Below are 20,255 nucleotides of genomic sequence, written 5' to 3'. Positions count from 1 at the left end.
CCCTCCCTGCGCCCTTGGAATTGATTAGGGCCTGGGCGGGGCCTCTGGTCCGGTGGGCGGGGCCTCGGCCGGAGGGCGGGGCTGTGCTGCGCTGGTCCCGGGCTCCCTCCTGGTGGCGAGGGCCGGGGTGGGGGGTGGGGGGCGAGTGGGGGCGGGGAGATGTCCCTGGTTGCTCAGTCAAACATCAGGACAAGGGAGAGCTGACAGGGGTCTGGCCTGCCTCCTGATTTTGGATTAGGTCAGATTCAGAGTACATTTTGCAACCCCCCCACCCATCAACCCCAAGTATTTCAGAGGAAATGTGACCCTTGTGTTTTTGATTCATGTGCACTTAACTCATTAAAATGTTGATTTACAAAGGGCGTATGATGTCCAAACAAACCTCTGGGGTCTCTGTTCCAAGCCAGCCTTTTTTTTTTTTGGTGACTTCTTGAGTGAAGAGTAGGAGGGAAGAAGAATCAAAGATTTTTGTCTTTGAACCGGGAAGTTACATTCCATCGGGAATGAAACTTGGACCTCGCTGCAGGAACACAGGCCTTTGGAATAGATTGGGTTCTCTAATGGACAAGTCATGTGCTTCTCAAACTAATCCGAACCACCTGGACTTTCTTGAGGTCCGGTCACCGTCCAGGCCTCATGAAGCGTTTGAATTGACCTCTGCTGAAACTGAGCCAGCATACCTAAAAAAGAAAGACCAGAGTCTGTTTGCAGGGACAAATGCGTGGCTATGGAGAGCATTTGCAATCCTGCGACAGACTCTCCACACCTGGCTCTTTCTTCACCTCTTCACCTGAAATTCTTCGTGACTACCTCAGATAACATGAATTATCTTTAAAAAAAAATATCCCGTCCAGGAACTGAGAGTACATTTTCTTATAGGGTTTTTGGATGGGGGCGAAAGGATGATTGCATATTATAACTTCAACTGTGGGTGTCTTCTTGAGAAATTTCCCACCAAACTTCTTTAGGAAGCTCTGGGGTTTTTATCCATTTTTTTTTTCATTTATTTTATCCCTGGTCTGGTGTGTGAAGAGTACGTCTTTTTCCAGGACGTGTGTGTTTGTGTATGAATGGGTGTTGGTGTATGTGGGTGTGGCTGTTGGTGTATATCAGTGTCAGAATGTGAAGGTGTTGGTGTGGGGGTGTGCATGCTTGTGTTTGTGTTGGTGCCAGTCTGTGTAACGTGGCCCCCGTACCAGGCCATGGGACTTCCCACTCCTTGCAGGCCCCTCTGCTGAAGCACCTACAGCGTCTGCTGTACAAGGGAATGTTAAATGGTGTCGTGCTGAGTCTGTCTTTTATCCATTACTCTTGTTTCTTGAATGTCTTTGAATCACTTCAACCTGTTTGTGGACAACATGAGGACAATAAATCTGTATAATACTACCTCTGTTGGCTTCCCCCCACTGCCATGGTCCCGTGCATGGTGCCTTACTCATAGCTTAGACTGAAGGAGGAGAAGAGGGCTGCTTGGAAACAACTGGACTTCAGACTGTTGTGACTCTGGAGAGTTACAGAAGAAAGGAAAGTTCCTCTAAAGGTGAAGAGCTTGGAGAGCATTCCAATGGCCTGGCTGACCCAACCTTGGGGGTCCTGCCTTCGATTGAAGGCTTCATCGATTAAACCAGCTTTGCTTTTCCATTATGCGAAAAGAACATGGAGAATTCATCCCAGTAAATGTGAATGTGTTGAAGGTTGGTCTGGCTTCACAGACTGTGTCCGTTAGCTGCTGACATACCAGTGAAATTAAGGAAAAGCTGGTTTTCCAGTATTTCCTTGGCAAATGACCCAGCAGCTGACACTGGTTCAGAATTATAGCTCATAGAGCATGGAGCCAGGAGCTGGAACACTGTGCCCTTTCTTTCTTATGAGAGGCTTGCAACTCCTTATCTTTCAGAACAGTTAAATGTCTGCCTTTGGCTTGGAGCCTGTGGTTGACTCTTTTGGATGATCCCTTCCAGTGCAAGTAGTCAGGAATCACACTAGCCAGCAGACCTGGGACACTTCCTTCTATATAAGTGGTTCGTTTAGAATCTTCTGGATTCTTTGCTGCAGGATTGCAAAAGTGTACTCAGAAGATAGGAAGAAAAACTGTACCTGCATCACAGCGAAACCCACCCAGAAAACAAAAAATGAAATAGCCGCAAGCAAAACCCTAAATGAGGCTTATTCTGCTAAGAAAGGATTTCTGATAACCTCATGTACAAACTCTGACACAGAAGTATCCAGAAGAAGAAGGGTAAGCACCTAACCTGGTAAAAGCCTGTTCTGGTGCGGCTGGTCTGAATACTGACCTCGCGCATTTCATTCACCAGGATGGGGTTTTATCTGTCCCTTCCCTCACTTAATGGCATCTTGAGAAGAGCCCTGTGTATTGGGATTGGTGTAAAATCCTGTTCATTCTCTCCCTGGCATTTCTGGGTCAAGAAAGCTTCTCTGAAGCCCAGGAATAAGCAAGCTGGAAGCTGTGTGCCACAGACCCTCATTTCTGAATTATGTAGTTTAGTGGCCTCCCAATGGAAAAAACCAAACTTTATGCAGTGCTTTTTCCACCTCCTCCTGCTCACCGCACTGAGGGTTACGAGAGGAAAATGGCTACGCTGAAATCAGGAGTGATCAGACCTCTCTCAGTGGCAAGATTTTCCAACTCTGGCAAGACAAGCTCTTCGTCCCTCCCCCAACACACACCCACAAGCATCACCAGCCAGCTCAGCAGACTGCGTCCAGGGAGAGGTGACCCCATTTCCCTGCCTGTCTGTGGGTGGGGGTGGGACCTGAACTCACCTCCCTGGGCCGCCTGTGAATTGGTGGAAAGGAAAGGGGATCACTGGGAAGCCCCCGCTCTATCTGTGTGGCTCTGCCCCTCGTGGGTGCCAAAGGAAGGAGCTTGGATCGTGAGCCCCACCTTGGAGGAGAAAGGTGCCTGTGAAGTGTTTTCTGTCAATGAAGGAGGCTCTCAAAACCTTACAGTTACATGCTGGCTTACTCACCATCTCTTCTCCTTCCCCTTCTGAAATGTCCTGATTCCGCCCCCCACCAGCACCTTTTTTATTTTTAGCTGCTCACTTACTGTTTTTGGTCTTTTCTCTCTTTTCCATTCTCTTTTTAAAGATCATCTTCCTTCATATCTCCCACTGCCCCCTCCCATGCCACCTGCCATCTTCCGGTCCATTTCTCTCTTCTTCTGCTCCCCTTCATAGCCAAACATACACTCATTGATGCAGGGACTCCTCCTCTGACATGTGAAGCAACAGGGGCCTGGCTTAGGGACTCTCTCAAGAAGCTGCTGCTCTCAGGGAATCTGTCGCTGTTTGAGAAGATCAAACAGCTTCCTTTAGGAAGCAAACCCAGGCCGGATGCTCTCCTTCCCCATGGCTCCCCATCACCTCCATCAACCTGCCTCTGGCTTGGGGTAGCCGGTCTGATTTATGGCAGGGGCAGCGCGGCTGAATTGCAGGAAGAGCTGCCTCTCTGAGAGGCACGGTGAATGTGAGTTTGGTTCCTGCAGGTATGAAATGTGGCACATTGAGCCTGCACACTGTCATCCACCCTGGTCCATCCTCAAATGAAGGAACAAAAACAAACCAGGATTGTTTTCCAGCCGGGCAGCACATTTCTCCTACAGCTCATCACCTTGTAATCAAGCCTCGTGCCCGCCATGCACATCGGGGGCCTAAACAAAAGTGGTTTCCTTTCACACAACTCTAACCTATCTTCCATCTGTCAAGTCGGCTTCCCTATCTTGGGAAAACTGGCATTTGGGCTCTGACACCCTGCTAGGCAGCAAGAGAGCTGAGAGAGATGAAAGGAAATTTCCTGCTTGACTGAGACAGGGGACAGCTGGTGTCCTCATTTTTCTGAAGGGCTTAGAGAAGCACAGAGCCCCTCGAAAGTGTCCACTTAGCAACCAATCATTTTCCTTAGGCTCTTGGGATTTCCTTGGCCAGTTTCCATGAGGGCCTGGATCTTCTTGGCACTCAAGGATAGGAAGAGCAGACAAACAGCTGTTTATCTCTGCCCAGCTTGCTCCATCTAGACTGGAAGGAGAGGGTTCTGCTGATTTTTTTTAATTAAAAAAATTTTGGGGGGTGCACAAGCCGGGAATCGAACCCGGGTCTCTTGCATGTCAGGAGACATTCTACTGCTGAACAATGGTTCTGCTGTTTTTGATCTTTGATAAAAGCCAACTTTACTGGGCAACCACTGGACCAGCTATTATAAAAGATACAAAGATACAGCAGAAATGAATCTTGCTCACAAGTATCGTGCACTCTCATAGGGAGGGTAAGACATGGATATAAGTAACCACAGCACTGGGGAGGAAGTGAGACATTCAAGAAGAGAAGTGTTCTAATTTGCTAGCTGCTGGAATGCAATATACCAGAAACAGAATGGCTTTTAAAAAAGGGAATTTAATAAGTTGCTAGTTCACAGTTCTAAGGCCGAGAAAATGTCCCAATTACAACAAGTCTATAGAAACGTCCAATCAAAGGCATCCAGGGAAAGATACCTTGGTTCAAGAAGGCCAGTGAAGTTCAGGGTTTCCCCCTCAAGTGAGAAGGCACATGGTGAACACAGTCACAGTTTCTCTCTCATCTGGAAAGGTACATGATGAGCACGGTCAGGGTTCCTCTCTCATCTGGAAGGGCACATGGTGGACATGGCATCATCTGCTAGCTTCCTCTCCTGGCTTCCTGTTTCATGAAGCTCCCCGGGAGGCGTTTTCCTTCTTCACCTCCAAAGGTCGCTGGCTGTGGACTCTCTGCTTCATGGTGCTGCAACATTCTCTGCTCTCTTCGAATCTCCTTCATTCTCCAAAATGTGTCCTCTTTTATAGGACTTCAGAAACTAATCAAGACCCACCCAAATGGGTGGAGACATGCCTCTACCTAATCCAGTTTAACAACCACTCTTTTTCTTTTTTAAATTAAAAAAATATATAACAACAAACACAAATATTCTTAACATATAATCATTCCGTTCTACATATACAATCAGTAATTCACAATATCATCATGTAGTTGCATATTCATCATCCTGATAATTTTTTAGAACATTTGCATCAATTCAGAAAAAGAAATAAAAAGACAATAGAAAAAATTCATACATACCATACCCCTTACCCCTCCCTTTCATTGATCACTAGCATTTCAATCTAAATTTATTTTAACATTTGTTCCCCCTATTATTTATTTTTATTCCATATATTTTACTCGTCTGTTGATAAGGTAGATAAAAGGAGCATCAGACACAAGGTTTTCACAATCACACAGTCACATTGTGAAAGCTGTATCATTATACAATCATCTTCAAAAACATGGCTACCGGAACACAGCTCTACATTTTCAGGCAGTTCCCTCCAACCTCTCCACTACATCTTAACAACCACTCTTGATTAAATCACATCTCCAAGGAGAGTATCTAATTTCAGATTCAAACATACAGTATTGAATAGGGATTATTCTACCTTTACAAAATGGAATTTAGATTAAAACATGGCTTTTCTAGGGGATGTACATCCTTTCAAACCAGCACAAGAAGCTTGCATGAACTGTCCTGGAAGCCTGGAGGTAACCATATCCAAGAGAATTGAAAGGATGGAGCAGGTGGCATTGAAGTTGGGTCTTGGAGAGTGACTAGGACTGGGTATGCAAGTCAGCAAGCGGGCATTCCAGGCAGAGGAACAGTGTGAGCAGTGAATTGGGAAATTAGGGCAGGCAGTTGGTGTTGGGGAATCCATTGGAGGTTGATATGCAGGAGAATGGCATGATCAGCAGTTGCTTCAAGGAGGCTGGAGAGAGAAGCAAGGAGAAAAGGAGGCACGGTATGGGTCAGTCAAATGACCTTCAAATTTCAGTGACTGACTACCTGGGAAGTATAGTGGCAGGACTGGCTGCCACTAACAGCCCCTGGCGCAAAGCATGGTCTGTGGACTGGCTGTTACAGGCCCATGGTGACATCAGAGCAAAAAAATGGCAGTTTGGTGGAATAATTCTGTCTGTTGGGTTTAATAAAAATTTTGAGCTTGGAGTTTGCATTCATTTTTTTCTAAAATTCATTTTTATTGTATTTTACAAAAGCATAGGTGTGTGACAGACTGGAAACAAAACAAAACAAAACACTGGTCTTGACACACAGTTTTCAAAAAGGCTCCACTTTCCCTTAGTGGCAGGTGCTCAGGCTCACACTGTTTGCTGAGGTTTGATGCCTGAGGCCTAGCCCATTTTCTCTCTCCAGGTGACCACCAGATAGTGTGGGTCATGATGGACCTATGGGGTGGGGACAGGTAGGGAGGGGGTTAATTGCTGAGGTATCCGTGAGAACAGGGACTGGTATTTTGGGCCCTCCACAGGTAGTGAGGTAGGTAGGTCTAGATTCGATCAGGCTGTGAGCCTGCAGGCAAGGTCACCAACATGAGCTCAGGCCAGGGAGGCTGAGCAGAAGTCTGTTCTTGCTCCATGGTCCTCTGGAGTCTCATCACTTTTCCTATAAACTATTTTCACATGCTTTCTGCACAAGCTGGACTTGGGGTGAAATAATGAAATCGTACTCTATTTTTTACCTCTTTACCTTTCCCACCTGCTCTGTTGGCTACCTGTTTGGGGCTTCATCTAGGTTCCATAACCTTCTGGTTCCTTTCACGTGTATCAGAAAATCCAGAATAGCCTAAATAGAAATTCTAAGTTCTTGTTCAAGTTAAAGCTCCTCCCAGCTTCCCCCCACCTCTACCCAGTACCCTCCTTCCCAAAGCCTCAGAAGGCTGTAGTGGGGAAAGCACGTCTTCTTCTCCTTGCCTTGTTTTCTCCTTAACTAGTTCTGTTATTTTGGGTGTTAGGGGGTAGATGGAGGAGCCAAAAAATATGAAGATCTTGTCCTTAGCTAGTGTTGTAGCAATCTGGCATTGTTATCCTCTAGCTTGGCTGATGTTTTTCTTTTGTGGATACTTTTGTGGATTACTGGAACCCCCTCTGTGGTAGTTTGAAGGTTTTATGGATGCCAGAGAAGATCATGTCCTTAGATTTAATCCATCCCTGTGGGTGTCGATCTACTGTGGGTGGGACCATTTTGATTAGGTTATTTCAATTGAGATATGGCCCGCCGTATTCAAGGTGGGTCTTAATCGTTTTACTGGAGTCCTTTGCATGAGGATAAAAGAAAGAAAAAGCCCCAGAGAAGCTGAGAGGGAGCTGCTGAGGCCAGAAGCTGGAAGCAATAAAACCCAGGAGAGAAGGACCAACAGAAGCCACCATGTGTCTTGCTACCTGACAGAGGAGCCCAAGCTGGCCAGTAACTCATCTTCAGGGAAGGTATCATCCTGCTGATGCCTTAATTCATGGCCTTAGAATTGTAAACTTGTAAACTAATAAATCACCATTGTTTAAAGCCAGGCCTAAAGGAACCCTCCGAGTAACTTTGCCAGTCCCAGAGTCCCTTTGGCTGAGGTGGAGAGAGAGAGGAGAGAGAGGGAGAGAAGGAACATCCACATGCTCTACTTTTACTAGGCCACCAACCCTCTTCCGAGAAATGTGTTCTCACGACCCTGTGCCTCCGCTCACTTACCCTCATACACTGAAGGGAAGCGACTGGCGTTTCAGTCAGGGTCCCGACAGGAAACAGAAACCACACATTATTTTAATAGAGAGAATGTAATACAAATGTTTGTTATTGAAATATTGGGAAACTGAAAAGGCAAAACAGACTACTAAGTTATTACAGCGGGAGTAAGTGCAGTAAGCAGCTTCCACCCCTCAGGGACGGAGGGAAGAGATAGGAATTATGAAAACTTAGAAGCACTTCCTGCCACGAGTAGCAACAGGGTTTGCAATTGCCGTCCTGCTATAAACAACCAGAAAGTCATGTGAAATATAGGAAGTAACTGTTGCCAGGCACAGGGTAATAGGCCCCGAGCTGTGACTTCTGAAAGAGGGGAATCAAAAGAGGTAAGCTCTCCGATTGCCCTGGCTCATTACCTAGAGTCAATTTCTAGATCATGGTACGGGAAGGGGGAACCCAAACAAGGCCCAACAGTCTGGCTGAGTTAAGGAGGCAGAATTCCAGGAGGCTGAGATAGCTGGAATTTGTGAAGGAGAGTGCCTGAGATGAAAGGGTTATTCAGAGAAAGCGCCCCAGAAATGTGCATGGTCTTGTGATGGGGTAAATACAAATGCGCATCTGAACAGAACGGCAGTTCACAAGATGGGCAAAGTATAGCTTCTAGGGAAGGAATGAATACTGAGGAGCTGTTGGCCAAAACATTTTCAGAGCCCTCACTGGACTGGGATTCATTCATTTCTACCAGACAGAGTGAAGAAACCTTGTTGAATTCACTAGAAAATCCAGAAGGCACAGCCCTTAAATAGTGGGGTCAACTAACATAAGATAAAGGCTACCCACCTGGGAAAGGTTTTAAAAAAAAAAAAGCCCAAAAGATTAAACCGATGCACAAGTAACTTAACTGTCTGCTAGAATAAAGTTCAATACTCTTTAAAGAAAACCCAGCACCCAAGAATGTAAAATTCACTGGATTACTAGATGTACAAAGAAGCAGAAAAATGTTACACATAATCAGGAGAAAACAAGCAAGCAAACCCAGAAATGACAGAGATGATGGGATTAGGAGAAAAGTACTCTTACCTCCCCTGACCCCACCCCTCTTGAGTGTGGCTAGACTAAGTTTTTCACTAATACAGAATAAAGCCTGGAAGGAAAAATGGTGACTTGACAGTGGAGACGGCTGGCAGATGCGAACTTGACCCAGTGCTCACAACACCAGTGACATGCTCACGTCATTTATCCCCTGATGCGTTGTGATGAGAAGGGCACATCACCCCTGTGGAAGTCTTCCCCCTGAAACCCATATAACTTGTCGAGGGACAGTCTACAAAATGCCTGCCCAGTACACTTCAGAACTGTTTCGATCACGAAAAATAGGGAAAGACTGAGACACTGTTACAATCCAGAGAGGACTAAGGAGATATGAAGACCAACTGCAATGCAGTATCCTTAATTTGATTCTAGAACTGAAAAAGAACGTTTGTGGGGAAATTGGTAATATCCAAATTAAGTCCTGGGTGAAATAAAGATTTTTTCAAATAAACAAAAGCACTACCAGAGATGTTAAAAGAAATTCTTTAGGAAGAAAAATAACGATATCAGCAAGAAACACAGATATACCCAAAGGTATAAAGAGTGCCAGAGATATATAAGACATTTTTCCTCATTTTTGAAATTCTATAAAATATTATTGCTTTTAAAGCAAATTTAATAACTATATTGTGAGATTTATAAATATGTAAAGGTAGAATGTGTGATGCCGTAGTATAAAGGATGGGAAAATGGAAATGGAAGTATACTGTTATAGAGTTTTTACATTATATGTGATATAGTCTAATACTATTTAACAGTAGACTGCATTAAGATAAAGATGCATATTGTAAACCCTAGAGAAACCACTAAAAATTGAGACAGAGAAGTATAACTAAGAAACCAATAGAGGAAATAAAATAGAATACTAAAAACAAATTCAATTAATCAAAAAGGAGGCAGGAATAAAGGCCATAAAAGGCACAAAAAATAGGACAAATGGAAAGCAAGTGATGAGATGGCAGATTTAAAATAACTATATTAATAATTACTGTAAATGTAAATAGTATAGACACTCCAATAAAAATATAGTGATGGTCCGGCTGTATAAAATAACAAGACCAACTAGAATCCTACTACGAGAGATGCATTTTAAAGAAGACACAAGGGAAATTAGAAAACACTTTGAACCGAATGAAAATAAACCATGAGATTTCACAATTTGTGGGATGCAGCTAAAGTAGAACTTAAAAGGAAAGTTATAGCTTTAAATGCTTATATGAGGCTGTAAGTTCTGAAATGAGTAAGTATCCATTTTGAGAATCTAGAAAAAGAAGAGCAAATTAAACCTAAGATAAATAAAATAAAGGATATAATAAAAAATAATTGAAATTGATGTAATCGAAGGGATTAAAAAAATAGTGAAATATTAAGGAACCCAAAAGCTGATTCTTTGAATAAAACAATACGTTTGATATACCTCCAGCTGGGCTGATCAAGACAAAAAGAGAGAAGACACAAATTCCGCAGGCATTAAAAGAATTATAAAGGAATATTATTTTTTAAAGGGTTAAAAAAAAACCCTCTATGCCACCAAATTCAACAATCTAGATGAAAAAGACAAATTCACCCCAAAATGCCAATGACCAAAACTGACTTAGGGAGTAAAAAAATCCAAATATCCTTAAACTAATTCAAGAAATTAAATTCATAATTAAAAATCCCCCCCCCCCCCAAAAGAATACTCCTGGCTCAGGTGGCTTCACTGGAAAAATCCATCAAACATTTAAGGAAGAAATTGTCCCAATTCTACCGAAACTGAGACAGTAAATGAGGAAGGAAACCATTCATTTTATGAGTTTGTCTTTATTCAGGTTGTTCTAATCACTGCCCCTTACACTTTGGGTTTTGCCCACACTTTCCACTGGTTTCAGTGACCTTTATACCACTCTAAATAGACATGAAGACTTAGCTGAAGACAACTTCTCCATGAAGTATTCTCTCACTTAATTTAGAGCACTGTAATCCCTCCTTTTCTGAATCCTAGTTGCAGTGAGGAGCCCAGGACCTCATCACTTAGCACTGGATGGCCCTCAATTACTCACCTGGGTCACTGTTACCCAGGATGGATTGAAAACTTCTTGAGAGGACCTGCTAAACGTATTGCTTAGTGCCACCTACACCCTCAGGTCCTACACAGGCTTGCGTCCACATCTGGATCTCAGTAGAGTCACTGCTTGGAATGGGGATGGTTTTTCTCCAGCTAATTTCCACATGTTAACATCCCCAGCACCAGCCTCAGCTCAGCCCTTACCACTTCCTAGGTACCATTTCCTTCTTGTCTTCTCTCTCTCTCTCTCCTCCTTCTGTTTCTCATGGGGAGAGAGGGTATGGCTCTCACACTGGTTGCAGAGTGACCTGGTGGGAGGCAGAAGCAGAGCTCCAGAGTCCTATTTCCCAGCCTTGCGCCACTGGGTGCCTCAGTTGGCTCTCACGGGTCCTTTAGGGGATCATGCACCCCATTTTGCCCTGGCCAGTCCCAAGGTTCCACAACTGTAAATGGTGCTCCTTTCACTTGCAAAATTCCCTGTGTGGATGATAAATTTTGCTGTTACCATATTGGTGCCTGGCAAGAAGAATGAGAGATTCAGGATGGTCATGGTTAGAGTGATCCCAAGAGATGTAAGCATGTCTTTATACCAATGAAGAAACTGAGGACCAGAGAAGTCAAGAAGTTGCAAGAGCACACCCAGCTAGTTAGCGGCAGTGCTGGATTAAATCCAGCCTCTGACTCTCTGACAGATCTCCTTCTGCTCCACCAGACGACAGCCTTTCAGGGGCCATCAGCCCAGCTCAGATGCTCAAGCTCCTTGCTAGCACTTCTTTCCAGAGATTCTTCAGGAACACCTAGATTTATCCTCCCTGAGTGGGTGTTTTGAGTTTGGAAAGTTATGGCTGTGGCCTGCCAGGTCTGGGGGCTGAGCCAGCAAGGGACCAGGACCTCGGGAATTAACAGTGTTTACGGGAAAAAGGTGCAGATACTTGAGATGGGTGAAACACAAGTGCCCATCGTAACTCTTCCACTTTCATTCCTGTCCGGAGTCAATGCGCCTCTTATTTCTGCATGAAACTCCCTGAACTGCAGTCATTGGGACTGTAGATTACATTCCTGCTAGGCTGCTAGGCTGAAAGGTTACCTGGTGTGGATTTTGGCACATATTATTCCAAAAAATATTTGTTGAATGAACTGCCGAAAGAATGGTTGTCAGAACCAATCTGTGAGGGGTAAGGGAACTTGCTATCCATTTTTTCACAGTTTGGGTCCCACTGTAGGGCTGAGCACATAGCAAAAGCTCATTCTTTCTTGTCTTATATTCCCTGCTTCTATCAATGAGACCTCATCTATCTGATGACCCACCTGCAGAACTTCATTTTCATACCTGACACATTCCCTCCTTCTTCCCCTCCCCCAGTCCCCTGTGCATTTAACCAGCTCCAGGGTCCCTGCATGCTAGCCCGTGTGAGCAGTCACTACCTCCCCTTTCCTAGGGCTGGAAGCTCTCCTTAGCTTCTGGACCACCGAGAAAGGGTCTCTGCTGCCTCAGAGCCTGGAGGCAGTAAGAGTGTGAGTGGCAGTGGGGACTTTTGTTAGTTTTGCTCACTGATATATTCCCAGAGTCTTGAACAGTGCTTGGGACATAATTCCCACTCCACGTAATAAATGCATAGGGCGGTGCCACAGTGGCTCAGTGGCAGAGTTCAAGCCTGCCATACCGGGTTCGATTCCCGGAGCCTGCCCATGTAAAAACAAACAAACAAACAAACAAATAAATACTTAAATGGATAAATCTTTCCCCTTTTCTACTGTATGATTTATCTCCTGAAAGTGCGGGTCTGATCAAGCCACCCGAGGCTCCAAAACTTTCAGTTATTCTCTACAAATAAAGGGCATTTCTCTATATGGTTTTGTTTGCCACTTAGGTAATCTCTATCCTGAATTCGGTATATATGATTCGCATGCTCTTTTATGTACATGTTTTTGTACTAATTCTGTGTGGTATGTATCCATAACAATGTATCTTGACAATACTAGTATTATTTTGCCTTTTTCATATGGTATTTATTTGGAATCACATATATGCACATATATATATACCTCTGAAATTAAAAAAAATGGGCTTGGTGTGATTTATCCATGTTGATAAATTAATTAGACTTATATAGCACTCTATTATACCCCTAAGCATAATTTATGAATATTCCTGTTTAAGGGATGAATAGGTTGCTACTATTTCCTAAAGAAATATAAGGTTCTCTGGGCTCTGTTGTTTTCCTTCTCAACCCTTTTCTGATCTTTATAATAAAAGCCCAGAGGTTGAACTGTGAAGTAAGGTAGAAATCCCCCTAGCAGGTAAGAGGAGAGGAGAGGCTTTGAATATCTGTAGGTAAATATAATTTTCTCTGATACATCAATGATGATGTTGAGCACCTTCCCCCCTGTGCTAGGCTCTCTGTTACGCAACCAATATGCCATAGTGCCCTCATGGAGCTTATCAACAACCACTGGGAGAGACTGGCATGGATGAAGGGCAGAATAAGCTGATGTTCCAGAAGGACTCAGGAGGAACTCAAGATTGGAAAGGTGGTATTCAGTTCAGTGCCAACAACACTGAATCTAGCCCAATTTAGCTAGATCTGCCACCTGAATGCCCTAGGGTTCTGATGCAGCCTCAAGCATCTCTGCTAGCTCTGAAGTTCTTCTTCTCCAGTTCTCATACTTACCCTTGTTTGGTTTTAGCATTGACAGTCCTCCTGCTTGGTGTCTAGCCCCAGCCAGGCCCTGACTTTAAATGCTACTTGGCTGGCATCTGAGCAGGATCCCATTCTCAGCTCCACCTCTCTCCAGGGGTGAAACCCAAACTGCTCATGACTCCACTCGCTGTGGCTAATGACTGACGTCCCAGCCCACAGTCAGGTTGGAGGTAGGTCTTCAGGAGGCATATCAGTAGCCTAAGGCACTGCTATTGGTCCGAGTTTTCTCATCTATGAAGCGAAGGGTTTTGGCTGCTCTTCCAACTCTGATATGTTGATTCTTAGATGTCTCCTTAATCACACAGAAGAAAATATCGGAGAAGATTTAACTGACCTGAAGATGGGGAAAGTTTTATAAGCATAAAAGCCATGGAGTAAATTACAAAGGTGACTGTTAGATTTAACTACATAAAACAAATAAACAAAAGGAAACCTTCTGTATTAAAAAAAAATCCTCTATAATAAAAATTAAAAATGAAATGAAAAAATGGCAGAAATGTTTGCAATAAATATGACAAAGAATAAGTGGTGTTAGTGATTTCAAACCAATAAAAAGATGTTACCGTCCCAATTGAAAAATGACCAAAGAAAATGAACTGGCAATTCACAAAGGAAGAACTCCAAATGGTTCAAAAACCTTAAAAATAACCAATAAACCATTAATCAACAAAATATAAAACAAAATAATGAGACACCATTTCCTCCTATTAATCTGAAAAACATTAAAAAATACTGACTTGTTTTTGCAGTGCTTTTTACATGAATGCTTTGCTGATAGGACCATAAATTGGTCAAGATTTCTGGAAACAATTAGTCAGGAGGATTTTTCTTTAAAATGTTTATATGATTTGTCACAGAAATCTCACTTTGAAGAAACTCCTAAAGAAAATAATCAGAAATATGATCAAGGATTTATGTATATGAATGTTCATCACAGCGCTATTTGTAATAGTGGGAACTTAGGAACAACCTAAATGTCCAAAACATTTCTTCAACTGTAAATATGATGCTCTGAATGAATATTTAATGGCAATAAAATATTTATAATAAAATGTTAAGAGAACATATCAGGGTAAAAAACATACTTTACAATTCAATTTTATTTAAAAATAGTTTATACATCTGCAGTGAAAAGCCTAGAAAGGAATACACCAAAGTCTTAGATGTGGTTGGTTATCTTGGGGAGGAGAAGAGACCCTCCATGGGCTCCTGTTGACTCCAGGCAGATAAAACTTAACTGTGGCTCACCGAATGCCCACTTTGGTTTCCTTCTGCCCTCTGCCCCAGAGCTTTCCGGGGGCCCTACTTATTTTTGTTCATGCATTTGCATCCTCCTGCCCCCAGATGGACTGCCATGAGTCCCACTTTATGAGGATTCTTGGAGGTCAAAAAGTCAGTTACCTTTAGTGATAACCAGTTCATTGATGATATGTCCCTCCTGTCTTCCCTCCCTTTTATCCCAGGGGAAAATGTCTTAAAATTTTTTAAGGCACATAAAGCCCTTGACTCAGGTTCTACGTTCTAGGGAGTCCATGCTGCAATATATAAGCTGGGGGAAATTACTTAACTCTTCTGCATCTCATCATCTTTAAAATAGAGATGATATAATCTTATATAATTTCTAGGGTTGTTGGATGAATAAATGAGTCAACAGATGTAAGGAGGGTGGTACAGTGCTTGGCACATAGTAAGTACTCAATAACTATGAGCTGATGATTGGCTGACCATTTATGAGGACTCAGATGCAATGATATGCATGTAGAGATCTTGATTTTTCTCTACTATAACTTTGCAACATGAATATTACCCTCTTTATTATTTTGAAAATGGATTCTGAGGGAAATTGCTCACAGAACCAGGCCCCGGTAGGACCACGTCCATACCCAGCATTCTCTGATGCAAAGCCAAGTACACTTCCCTCTGTACCACTCTGCTCCTTGAACTCAAACCCAACAAGGTCTGTGGCCCCTATGTCCATTCTGTTCTATTTGTCAGTGACATTGGGAAATCACTTCAGTATTCCAAGTGTCAGGTTTTCATTTCTATTATGAAAAAAATATCTAACCAACCTACTGCACAGGGTTGTTATTCTTCATGTTAAGCTAACCAAAAAAAAAAACAAAAAACAAAGAGTTTTGAGAAGTATTTGAAACCATTTGGCCATAAACATTTAGCTTAGCAGCTGTGTCAGTTCATACTAGCTGCTTTGACAGGTATACCCTGTAACCTCACTATTTGAAAATAATGAGTTATTTCTCATTCTTGTGAAGTCCTATAGGTGGGGGCTGGGCTCTGCTCCATATGGGCATTTAGGAACACACAATAATAGGCTCTAGACGTGGGGTTTCCAAAGTTGCCCTGCCAACATTTTGCCAGGTTATAAGTAAAAAGAATGTGGAGAAAGCACATCTGTCTCGTGTCCATTTTGGCCCAGAAATAATCCAATTACTTCCACTCATCATTCCATTGGTGAGAACTAATCACAATGAAGCCTGGGAAATGCAGTCCCTGCCTGAGTAGCTGCTTTTCAGCAGTAAGTCTACACTGGGGAAGAAGTGCAGATCTTTGATGGACATTGACCGTCTCTGCCAAAGAGGCCATACAGTTCAATCCGTTCAAACAGTAAATCATACAGTTTTTGTTTTACCTAAAGAGCAAAAACTACGGCAGTAATACTGAAGCCATATATCCACGATCATAAAGTTAACAGGAGAGTAAGGTCTTGAAATAGGTCTTCTGGCTATTATTCCTATTATCATTGACTTCCTCATGTTTAGAAGGTAAATCATAGGATAAACTCTTTGTTCTACTTCTCCCACCATACAGCCCCGGAGAAAGCAAAACTAGAAGGACTGTCATCTTTGGGTTTTCCGTAATGTTGCTCAAGCTTTGCTAATGTAATCAGCTGAATTGGGATTAGCAGTACCTGTTTCAGCTATCACGTTGACTTGAGGTCTTCTAGGATAGTCCTCTTCTCTGTTGAGTTGTGTGCAGTTATTTTACTTCACGCTGTTTCAGAAAGGACAGCTTCTTTCATTATAGACTCAGGCAGAATATTACAGGAATGACCCTGTTCCCCACGGAGGCAAGTCCATTTCCTCCCTTCTTCCACTCCCATCCTTTCTGTTGCCTTTCCCTGCATCCCTGGCTCTGCTGGGGACACAGTAAAGACCTCACTGATGCGGATCACTGGGAAGTTTCGTTGTGATTTTTCAACCTGCAGACTGCCACGGCCACTTCTTCCCTTGCCATGGGCATTTCTGAAGGAAACAAAGATGTGACAATATCCCTTCCTCTGTGGCCTTTGGAGAACTTTTGAGTATCTTTGCCTTTGGCTGGAATTATAACAGTGCAGGGCAGGAATTTTGCTTTCTTGGGCTGTTGAATAGCTTTGATTGTTAGTCATAAAATATGCAAAAACAATTTAATTGGTATGTAACAAGCACTTTTTTTTTAGTAGGTAACATATTCAAAAGAAGATATTCACAGAGATAAACATTGACAAATGGGTCTTGGTGGTGAAAATGTTGTGTACCACTACCATCTTTAAATCACTGGGTAATTGACGGACATGAGGTCTCTTGCAGGTTTGACACAGTTAAGAGCGTCTAACAGGACTGATGGTTAAGACACCTTGTCAGTCAATGCCTAGTAAAGTGGTTAGGTCAAGGGCATGAGACAGTGCTTTATTAGGCAGGGTTTGATCAGAGAAGTAGACTCAGTAGGTGATGTGAGTTGCATTGTGTACCCCAGTTTGGATATTTCCTGGGTCTTAGTCTGCATTCTGAGGGGTGTAGACCCATTGTAAGTAAGAGCTCTTCAAGATGTTCCTTCAGTTAAGGTGGGACCCAACTGAATCAGGTTGGGCTTTAATTAGGATTAGTGGAGTCCTTTATAAACTGAGTGAAAGTCTGACAAAAAAAGCCATGGGGAGCAGCAAGGAGCTACAAGTCAAGGGAAGCTGGAAGGCAAAGAAGATGCTGCCACGTGCATTGCCATGGGACAGGAAGGTCAAGGATTGCCAGCCAGCCACAGAATGCCACATCTTCAGATGCCTTGATTCTGAACTTCTCCTAGCCTCGAAACTATGAGCCAATATTCCTGCTATTTACACCAACCCAAATTTATGGAGCTTATGCAATTGTGGGAGCTTTTAAAAAAGTTGCCCTGCCAACATCTTGCCAGGTTATAAGTAAAAAGAGTGTGGAGAAAGCACATCTGTCTCCTGTCCATTTTGGTCCAGAAATAATCCAATTACTTCCACTCATCATTCCATTAGTGAGAACTAATCACAGTGAAGCCTGGGAAACGCAGTCCCTGCCTGAGTAGCTGCTTTTCAGTAGTAAGTCTACACTGGGGACAAAGTGCAGATCTTTGATGGACATTGCATAACCTTATGTAATTGTGGGAGCTTTTAAAAAAGTTGATGAGATGCTGTTGTTTCACTCCCGAAGTCAGCAGGATAGGCACCTGGCAATAAAAGATGTACACAAAGTGGGGAAAACAAGAACTAACTATGAAACCTACACAGGTGGTCCAGAACCCATGAGGATGGACCAGAGTCCACATTAATCTCTCATTATCTTCAAGTCTGCAGTTTTGGTGATGGGGGTGATGGGTAGGAAAAACTGTCATAGAGGTAAAAACTTGCCATACTCATTTATTATAAAATGAGTTTCTTAGTACAAAACAATATTTTGTGGCATTCTCAAACAGTGAATAAGCCACAGTCTGTTGATGATGGTGTTGATAGAAGAATGTGGACAGGGCAGGCAAATCTTTGTGTAGAGTGAGTGTTTATTCCAGTGAGAAGAAAGTGCTGCCCTTTCTATGACCAAAGTGGTATCTGGCTGATCCACCCAGGGAGCAGTGTCATATTAGGGGCTCAGTGTTGGGCCCTTCTGTTGGCAAATTAGACACCCAGCAGTGGCCATAATCAGATCAGACTTGAGGAGTTGAAGTCCATGCCAAGCCCTTACAGAACTTCCATATGTGTTGCCAAGGTCACTTTGTTCATGAGCCCATTAAGCAAAGTCAGGGGTGAACTGGAAATATTCCAGTCTGATATCCATAGGATAGACCATTTAACCACCTGAATATTAGGATCCTTCTCCACTGAGGTGCTCCTCAAAGAATAGTCACAGAGGACACTGATACCTTCACACTTAGTGCCCATTCTGAGAGTTCTATCCACATATCACTTTCCCAGACCACTTTGTCACTGTTTTCCCAATCACGTTACTTACAAATCCCTGAGAATCCTGCCACATCACTAGCTACTGTCCATACCTCTGTCTTTCAGGCAAAATGAACAACTGGTGCTCTCTTCAAAACACTACCCATCATGAGGATTTTCCATTGCTGCTGTCCTTTAGTCCATCCAGAGTTGGGCTGCAGTGCTTTGGCCATCTATTTCAGATAGAGTCAGCCTATTACACAGAACTACTTGTGAACCATGCCCCCAATTTTTCTTTCTCAGACAACATGCCATAGGGAGCTCCCCATGAGGCCCTAGGTGCAGACCGAGAGGGAGGAGGCATATGGCAGAGGAAGAGGCTGTGAGCATCTACACCACTGTGCATGCAAACTTACTTGTGCCTTCAGGGTGTGCTCAAGTCTGATATCATACATACCACTTCCATTTGATGATGGAGCGCTGCTGCACATGCCCAGCTTTATGGGGCTTCCTGGATCAAACAGCGCCCTTTCAAGATGGGCACCTTAGGTCGCATGATAATTGGTAGCATTTGGTCTTTTTCAAGACCAATTAGTAAGTCAGATCTGTTCTTTGAAAAGATAATAGTTAACTTCAGAGGATGGCATTGTTTCACCCCCAAATCCTAAGGGTCTGTGCCATGATTCCTCTTTAGAGGCCTGCCAAAGTTTCCGCAAAGCAATTTACATTTGCCACCGACACTTAAAGTATTATCGGGTTTCCTGAATTATGTGACCCCCATGGCAGAGCAGCTTTCAGGAGAGTCTGGACCTACTGCAGACTTTTCTCTTGTTCTGGACCCCACTTTTTGGTTTCTCAGTAATACATCAGAGTACCCAAATGAGATATACATTACTTCAAAATCCAAAGAAGTCCTACAGACATGGTGTCTCCTTCTTACTGGTAAGAGGAGCCAGATACAGCAACTTGTCTTTTAATTTGGAAGGGACATTTTGACATGCCGCAGATCACTGGGCTCCAAGAAGTTTCACCAGGGTAGAAAGCCCCTGAATTTTTGTGGAGAATTTGCTTCCCACTGTTTGGCATTCATATGTATTACCAATGTGTCTAGTGTAATTGCTACTTCTTGCTCACCAGGTTCAATTAACATTTGATTATCAATGTAATAGATCAGTATGCTATACTGTGGAATGAAGAGACTATTAGAGGTCCTTATGGAGATAGGGCTGGAGAGTTGTCCTGAGATAGGATTGAAGCTGAAAGCAAACTGATTCTGATGGTCCCTAGAAATAAACTGCTTCTGATAGTCCCTAGTAACAGGTATAGGAAAAAAAAAAATTCAGCAGGTCAAAAGCTGCACACAAATACTATAGGATGTGTTGATCTCTTCCAGCAATCAATGAACATTAAGGGCAGCAGCTGCCATTGGAGTCCCCACATAGTTAAGTTTATGATAATTAACTGTAATTTTCTAAGACCCATCTTCTGCACAGGTCAAATAGGTGAGTTGAAAAGAATCATCTCCGGGACCTTTCAATGTCCTAGTTGTGATATTAATCCCTTCAGCCCCCCAGAAGTATAAAATTGCTTTTGGTTTAATATTTTATTGTATAAAGGCAGTTTAGTGGTTTTAAATTGGCTTTCTCTACCATAATATTCTTCCATGGGTCAGGGAGGAAGATAG

Source organism: Tamandua tetradactyla, chromosome 3, assembly GCF_023851605.1.
Source record: "Tamandua tetradactyla isolate mTamTet1 chromosome 3, mTamTet1.pri, whole genome shotgun sequence".
Classification (NCBI taxonomy): Eukaryota; Metazoa; Chordata; class Mammalia; order Pilosa; family Myrmecophagidae; genus Tamandua; species Tamandua tetradactyla.
The sequence above is the reverse complement of the archived record's forward strand: the minus strand, read 5'-3'. Positions refer to the sequence as shown.